The sequence below is a fragment of the Nomascus leucogenys genome, chromosome 3 (genome assembly GCF_006542625.1).
Source record: "Nomascus leucogenys isolate Asia chromosome 3, Asia_NLE_v1, whole genome shotgun sequence".
NCBI classification, from domain to species: Eukaryota; Metazoa; Chordata; class Mammalia; order Primates; family Hylobatidae; genus Nomascus; species Nomascus leucogenys.
The window spans coordinates 119,981,220-119,990,270 of NC_044383.1; the positions used below are offsets into that span (position 1 = coordinate 119,981,220).

Sequence of the window (9,051 nt, forward strand, 5' to 3'; positions counted from 1 at the left end):
CATATCACTAGTCTTATACTCATAATGAGAAATTATTAGGCCCATCCAAAGATGATAGAACTTTCCATATTTTCAGTCGCTTCATGTTTCCAAGTCACAGATAAACTTCCCTGCAAGGCATCCTGTTCTCCATTCCTGAGATTAAATAAATCAATAATAGAAATCATCTTGCAATACAGATGCTTCCTTCCCCAACCGAAATGTTCTTATAAAAATTTAACAAGAAAATTTTCAAACATCTCATAATGCTGTTTTTACAAAGCAACTGTTAGTTATAAACAAGTCTTTTAGGTCTCAAGGAGATTTAAGATACTTCAAAGGCTTGATCTAAACCCTCTAAATCCAGGTTGCTTTCACATATTTTCTAAAACATAGTATGTTAAATTTAATGTTTTAAAAAATGTTTTAAGTGTTTTGTTATGCACTGGAAAAATTTAAACAGATCTTATTCTAAGAAATTAGCATCTTCTGGAACTTCCATTTTTACTAATTGCTTTCTTCACAAAAAATAAAGAAACAAGTACCTATGTTAACTGTTTTTCTGTAAACGTTTGCAAACTTATTAAAGAAATAACACATCTCATCTACCCAAGGCAGTGTACATTAATATATTTTTATGTACATTTGAAAAAGAAATTCCTCACAACCTAGTTGTTGCAGATGTTCCTCTTGGTGACTCTTCTTATCAGGAAAGAGACTGATCTGTCTTCTTTTAGTACATCCTATAGGTCAGTGGCAAGAAAAAACAAATAAAGGCCATTTTAATAATTATTAGAAGTTTGTACAAATATTAACTACAAAAACCTGCTATTCTGAATTGTTCACTTAATATTGAATGATACATAATTTTTTAATTCTGACTTGAATAATTTATAAAAACATACATAGTGGTATTTTTTTAAAACTAAAAGTTATAGTATACATTTTTTTCCTGTCAGCTTTAAGTGATGGTGTAGATTGGGTTTACCCTGACAGGTTTGGGTTATCTGAAATAAAAGAAGTCACAGTTTCTTAGTGCGGTATTTTTTATTTCATAAGAGTGATCCAATTGAACTGAATAAATAATTTCTCAGCTTTCCGCTGTTCTTTCCTAGGAAAAAAGAACTGTATACAACAATAATTTATTATTTCTTGTTTTAGTACATATTTTGAAAGTTTTACAACCAAAAGGAACACAGATAACTCTTTAAAGGTCCATTTCCTCTGAAATAAAACAATGTGTAGCTCTTACCACCGGCTGGACATATTTCCCTCAATTTCAAAATAAAAGAAGCAAATGTTGGTCTATTTGTTATACTTGTTACTATTTCTGTTTATCCATGCAAAGTAGCAGAAGTTTAAGAGACCTTCATTTATACCAATTTTGCACAATGAGATCCTGTAATCTTTCTGTTGTATGTGTAATATATAGAAGGTGTTCATTACTTGGCACATTGAAGAGGCAACCATTAAAAAAAGAAGGATAGTCATATTATGAGATTTAATCAGAATTGACTCATGGTTATAATTATCTGTTACTTTATGCTTCCCGAATTTCCAAATTGTTCCAAAATAGATTAAATATGCATATTTTTAAAAGAAGGAAATTAGAATAATAGTTTTTAATGTTCCAAGGACTTGTCCATTGATGTCCTAGCCCATCTTTTAAATATACAAAGACAATAAAAACACAGGAGTAATAGAAACCAAAGACATGAGCTCTTTACTTGAAGGAAAAATTATGTAATTGATTTTCAGTTGATATTTTGTAAGGATTGCTGCTGAAAGAATGCTATACTATAGTGAAAACTGAGTTTATTCTGTCTCCTATAACAAAATTAACAATTTAATAATTTTCTTTCTGTTTATTCTTCTAACAATCCTAAACATGAAATTTTATTTTAAGCACTATGTACCTAATTTTGTTAGTTACTACAGAGTGGCAAATTCAAGTTCTTTTATATCTCCTTCTTTTTTCACACACATGTGCACACACACAAAAGCACAGAGTTGTATATCTGAACACATAGTAATTATTCAAGCAATCATTGGACATTTACTGGGCACTCATGCTTTTAGACAATAACAGAGCTCAGGTTCCTAAAGTGGGAAGATCAGTGTTTACGACAGTTGCTTTGTCCTCTGTATTTTCATCAAGATCCAGCCTCCACCCATTAACACAGAATCTACAAAATAATTAAACTAAAACATTTGAAATTCCCAATGAGATACATGCTTATCTTCCAAATATTCATTCCCTCTTCCCTAGAACATGAGCCTTGAAAGCCTGTATAGTAAAAGAGCTCAAACTGTTTAACTGTCCAGGTAGTAATAATAGTAACTTGTATTCTTATAGTGCAAGGAAACAAGAGAGAAGATGATAAAATGCAAATTTCCTAATTAGATTCAAAAATCCATGATAAATTTTTTCTTCCCTCCTGCGAAGACAACAGACATCTGGATTTTACAGTATATTTATTCCATCATTCATTCTCTTATTTATTCACTTATTTTTGTGTGTTTTAAGTTTAACTGGAACCCATTAGACAGTCTATACAATGGTTTTAGAAAGTGATTTGCATACTACTAATGTCAAAATACCTATACTTTAAAAGACACATGCACATGTATGTTCATCACAGCATTATTCATAATAGCAAAGACATGGAATCAATCTAGATGCCCATCAATGGTGGATTAGCTAAAGAAAAGGTGGCACATATACACCATGGAATACTACGCAGCCATAACAAAGAATTAAATGACCTTTGCAGCAACATAGACACAGCTGGAGGCCATTATCCTAAGTGAATTAATGCAGGAACAAATAACCAAATACCACATGTTCTCACTTATAAATGGGGGGTAAACATTGAGTGCGAAGAGGGAAACAACAAACACTGGGGCCTACTCGAAGGTGATGTGGGGGAGGAGGGAGAAGTTCAAAAAACTACCTTTTGGGTACTGTGCTCACTATCTGGGTGACAAAATCATTTATACAACAAACCCTAGTGGCGTGAAATTTGCCCATGTAATAAACCTGCACATGTATCCCCTGAACCTAAAATAAAAGTTGAAAAAGAAAAAAAAAAAAGAAAATATAACCCAATTAATTTGGCTTAAAAGATTTACAATACCAAAGTAACTTTGACCTCCCTAGAAAATTCAGAGGGAATAGTTTCTATCATATTAAAAATCCACCAACTAATGTATAGTGTTTGTAAGATGCTATGCATTTATAAAAATCACAGAAACCTCATTTGAATACTGATTGTTCGTTTATAACTTTTCATCATTTTTTTCAAAAGTCATTATTAAAGAAGTGTTTCTTTTCACACACACACGCACACACAAAGATTAATTACTGTATTCTATTAATTACTGTATTCTATTCTGAGAACAGTTTGTCAAGATGCTACTTGTCCTGTGATATGTAAATAACATATTTATGTTATAAATTGCTACTTGTCCTGTGATATGTAAATAACATATTTATGTTACAAATTTGTGTCATTAAGAAGATAAATATGCACAGCTATAAGAAATATTAAGTTTATTTATATCCATGAAAGAAAGTCAGGTCTCTTTTCTTGCAAAGAAAATTGCTAGAGAATAATTGTGCAATGAGGAATCCTATGTCTGGTGTGCCCAAGTACATTGTCAAATAGTTCCGACATTCTTCATTGCACCAAAGCACCTTCCTACAGTATTCAACACCCAAATATCCTTGGTTCCATGTAGAAGCACACTTGGAACCAAGCTTTCCAACACTTAAGGGAATGTTTGCTGTGTAGAATATCTTTTGAAGTGCTAGTCAGGACAAAACAGTAAAAAGCTTTAGCCATTAAGATGTCAACTGAGTGAAGTATCCTCACCTGAACTCCATACTGCAAGAACTATGCTGCCATGTTTAAAATTCTGACTCAGACAACTAACTGTACCCAATTCCAAAACACACTTCTTGCCTATACAAGTTTTTAAAAAGAGACTTCAAGGTAAGGGATATAGCTTGCATCAAGGTTTAGAACATAGATGCATTTAATCAAGATCACACATGAGAGAAAGGGAATTGGAAAGCTCTAAAATCCTGTTGAATCTTATTGCGTTAACTGTACAGTTTACACAGTTCAGGAAAGCCCATGTTCTCTCTCAAACAAAATATAAACACTGGATCTGGATTGCTGAGATTATAAAAGAGTCAATGACATCTTTTTCAGGGGTTATTATTTTAACCCTGATGCCATAGCTGCCTGATTAACTAGAATCTGTCTAAGATTCTTTCTTGCTAATTGAAAGAGATCTACTTTATTTCATTTGAAACATTATGTATGTTGAGATTTTTGGCCAAGTGCAGTGGCTCACGTCTGTAATTCCAGCGCTTTGGGAGGCTGAGGCAAGCGGATCACCTGAGGTCAGGGGTTCAAGACCAGCCTGGCCAACATGGCGAAACCCCATCTCTACTAAAAATACAAAAATTAGTTGGGTGTGGTGGCACATGCCTGTAGTTCCAGCTCCCTGGAGGCTGAGGCAGGAGAATCGCTTGAACCAGGGAGGCAGAGGTTGCAGTGAGCTGAGATTACACCACTGCACTCCAGCCTGGGTGACAGAATGAGACTCATCTCAAAAAAAATACAAACAACAACAACAACAAAAAATGATATATGTTGAGATTTTTGCAAAAGTGTTGCTGATGCTACCAAATTAAGTTTTCTGAATTATCTGCAATTATTAATGTGTATTAACTTTGTAGTAATAACCACTAGCTCTATAATTAACTCTGCACAATGTAAACCTTAATTCGGTTGGAATTACATTCGTTATTTCAAAGATAGTAAACTGCTGTGTGCTACAGATCATGTTCCATGCAACTTTTGAGTTCCAAAAGGTCTCAGGTAGTCTTAAGAGGTGCTAGATGAATCTATGTAATAAATACACTTTTATATTATCCTAAAGCAGACATCTTAATAGCTATAGTTGGAAATCAATAAATATCTGTTGGATGAATGTATAACCCCTTTTCACAGAGAACATGTATAAGTGCTAACAGCCATTCATACAATCCAGTATCATACCATGTTATGTCCCCGGAGTTCTACTTTGGAAACATTAATTGTTTTAAAATACATGGTGGAGCCAGATTCGTCACCATTGCAAGACAGAATACCAGAAATATTCTGCTAAACCTCCTAAAAAACACACACACAAACAAAAACAAATAAGCCTGCTGCCACAGAAATCAGATATTCCTTGATAGGATCAAACCAAAAAAAGGTTAAAGAAGCTATGCTTACCAAATGGAATAGAATACTACCTAAAGTGTAAGATGCATATTCTATGGGAATACAGATGCTCCTTGACTTAAGATGGGAGTTACCTTCTGATGAACCCATTGTAAGCTGAAACTATCATAAGTTGAAAATGCACTTAATACACCTAATACGCCAAATAGCATAGTTTAGCCTAGTCTACCTTAAGTGTGCTCAGAACCCTGACATTAGCCTACAGTTGGGCAAAATTATCTAATGCAAAGCCTATTTTATAATAGAGTGTTAAATATCTCGTGTAATTTATTGACTACAGTGCACTGTGTAGTATCTGTTGTTTACTGTTGTGATCGTGGCTGCCTGGGAGCTGCAGTTTGCTGCCACTGCCCAGTGTCAGAAGAAGGTATCATACTGTGTATTGCTAGGCCAGGAAAAGATCAAAACTCGAAATTCAAAGTGTGGTTTCTACTGAATGTATATTGCTTTCACACCATTGTAAAATTGAAAAATTGTTAAGTTAAACCATTGTAAATCGGGAGCCATCTGCGTAGGAATTATAATAGCAAGCATCCAAGAGTTAAGGATTAGCAGAATCAAAAAATAATCATACAAATTGTACCAGATGGAAAGTCCATAAGCAAACATAGTTAGTTCCTAACACTTGAAAGTAACTTAATTTGGTTAATTATATTAATTTGCCTATCTGCAAACAAAACAAATGTTTTTCTGTTTTCTAGGTCCCTTGTTTCCAACTGGTTCAAATAAATAGACAACTCTTCATTCCTATGGTACTTCTTAGAGATAAGCCACATGCATGTATCAGAGAAAACAACTCAGCCTGGTAAATGAACAGGAAAAACTTGGGTTAGAATTCTATTTCTTTCAAGGTGGAGAGCAAATTTTCATAATATCACATGGACATACAGACCAAGCCATGCGTGGCACTATCTACACAATCAAGGCAGAGAACACAAAAACTTGGACATGAATGTTCACAGCAGCATTATTATAATAGTCAAAAAATGGAAACAACCAAAATGCCCACCAACTGATGCATGAATAAACAAAATGTGGTGCATCCATTCAATGGAATATTATCCAGCCATTAAAAAGGATAAATTACTGATATATGCTACAACATGTATGAACTTCAAAAACATATGCTAAGTGAAAGAAGCCAGCCATCAAGGACCACAAATTGTATTATTCAATTTATATGAAATTCTAAAGTAGGCAAATCTATAAAGACAAAATAGTTTAGTGGTTGTATAGGGCTGGGGTCGGGAGAGGAGAATAGGAGTGACTGCCAGTAAGCAAGAGGTTTCTGGTGAAAATGTGGAGAGGAGGCTTGAATAATTATCTGAGGTTAGATTTGTTATTTGGAGGCACCATTACCTACTTAATTTCCTACACAACTCAGATTCACTAGAAAACTACTGTTGGCTGTACTTTTTTGATAATGTAATTCCTGTATTTCAAAACTGTTTTTAAGGCTTTTCTTAATCTCTCCCTTAAAAACAAAAATACTGAGACAGTTACAAAGTAAAATAGACTTTTTAAAATTTTACTTTCAAAAGAAGATAATCAAAAGTGATATAATCATCACAACTGGCATTAAATTATTGTTTTGATCTTAATATTTTATTCCTCATTCATTTGTTGTTGCTTTTTGTCTGTTCTAATGCTATAATGACTTACCTCAACTTTAACAAAATGAAACTTTGTTTTCATGCTTTATTAACCTGAAGCTAATAATTTTACCTTAGGTGTTATCAAAAAATGACTTATTTTTAGGATAAGTTAATATCTCAAACAACAGTGTTATGCTCTGCCACCTACCAAACTCTGGAGTGAGAAAATCCAATCAGTTTAACTGACCTTGCACAATTAAACCATCAAATACATTCCATATTCGGGCTTGGTGGCTCGTGCCTATAATCCCAGCACTTTGGGAGGTCGATGCAGGTGGATCGCTTGAGCCCAGGACTTCAAGACCAGCCTAGACAACATGGTGAAACCCTATCTTTTCTAAAAATACAAAAATTAGCCAAGCGTGCTAGTGTGCTCCTGGGAAGGCTAAGGTGGGAGAATCCTTGAGGCCAGGAGGTTGAGGCTGCAGTGAGCTGTGATTGCACCACTGCACTTTAGTCTGGGTGACAGAGCGAGACTCTGTCTCAAACAAACAAAAAATCTATAATGGACAACTTAGAAATCTAATTTGATAATCCTAAGAAACTCCCTCCTACTCCTACTTCCTCCCTCAAGTTCTCTAAAAGGTTCAAGAAACAACAATTATAACACTGACATCTAAATGTACTTTGTAAAGTATTTCTTATGTTCTCCCTGGTATTCTCCTTAAAATCATCCTAGCTTTCCCAGAACCTAGATGATATTGTCTTCTAGTTAAAATTTTCATATGCTGATGTTTTCTGCCATTTCTGTTTGGCAGAAAAGCAAACTGGAAAACTTGATAAACAAGAAAGACCTCAAGTAACAAAAATTATATGTCATTCTTGGCTCCACTAACAGCTCCAAACCTCTGAAATGTGGTAGATCTTTTTCCAAAGGAAGATCTTACTAACTCCCAGTGTAAATCTGTACCTTATCTTTATCACTGTTTAAAATCCATCTCTAAATAACATAGGCCAAGATCTCCAAAATCGATAATGGGGAAACTGCTTAACAGCGTTCCAGAAGTTCTTAACCATAAGAGTGATGCTACAGTAGAAAGTAAACCATGAGGCATCATGCATCTTGACTGAAAATTCCACCCCACACCCACTGAGCTAATCTGGAGCTGCCATAGAAGACAGGGAAGTTGGAAGTAGAGACCTTTGCGTAGGCCATCACCCCTCGCCATCAATCAAAAGGAATTCTGTGAACTTCTACTGAGAGCCTAGAGCTCTGCTCAGCAGCACAAAGACAGAGCCAGGCAGAAACAACTCCAGAGCCACACCTCCTCTGAAAGACAATTGTCAGGTGAGATTTTCAAATAAACCCACTGGGGATTATCCACTATCTCCCCAAGAAATTCAAATGTTTAGAAATATAAACACAACACATACTTTTTTTCAGTATTTTATAAAGTTCAACAGTTTTGATAATCACATGTATGCCAAATGATTTGTAAAGTGTAAAATTTGAAAAAGATCAGATATTAAATAATAAATTGGATTAGAAAACACAACAACGATAAAAAAAGTTTTATGAATGGACTACCAGTTTTTGCTTTTTTGAAAAGAAATATAACAAGGTTATTTGCTCAAATAAAACCTACCTGACACTCTTGCAAATGTTTAGGGAGGGAAAGTGTATCTCCCTTTATATTTACTGTTTCTCTCTGAAGCCAATTTCATTTTTTTCAACATCCTGGCCATCTGCATTCATATAAAGTGGTTATTTTCAGGGATAATTCACCTTATATATGAAATATAAAAGATATCTGGAATAAATTCATTGCAAAATTGATGTTACCTGTTAAATCTTCCTAGTAGTTTATTTTCACCAAAATAAAATGAGTGAGATTTGCTGCTTTCCTCTGATTTTTTTTCTGCTTCAGTAACAGTTTTAGAAGCAAGTGAATAATTATCTTTTACTTTAGATATCTTGAAATTTGCTTGAAGTCATTCTGGACCCCTTTACAAAAGCTACCTGCGGACCAATCCTGGGGCTCATATTAATTTTACAGACGTCGGGCACCCAGGGTTGCCCCGAGTAGGGGAGGGTGGAGTGCGCGATGCCACGTGTAAGTTAGCAATCATCGGCTCTATTAAAGCGGTTCCATATCTTCCAGCCCCGCACTCATGAT

General features: G+C 34.6%; 1 long non-coding RNA gene across 1 annotated transcript in view; it reads left to right on the top strand.

Moving 5' to 3' along the window:
• LOC100584098 overlaps positions 1-8,770 on the top strand; it is a 33,047-nt gene extending 24,277 nt beyond the window's left edge. Inside the window, exon 3 of the long non-coding RNA XR_001115557.1 lies at positions 5,981-8,770. This is a non-coding gene — a long non-coding RNA (uncharacterized LOC100584098). The remainder of the gene's footprint in view (positions 1-5,980) is intronic.
• The last annotated feature ends 281 nt before the right edge of the window (positions 8,771-9,051 follow it).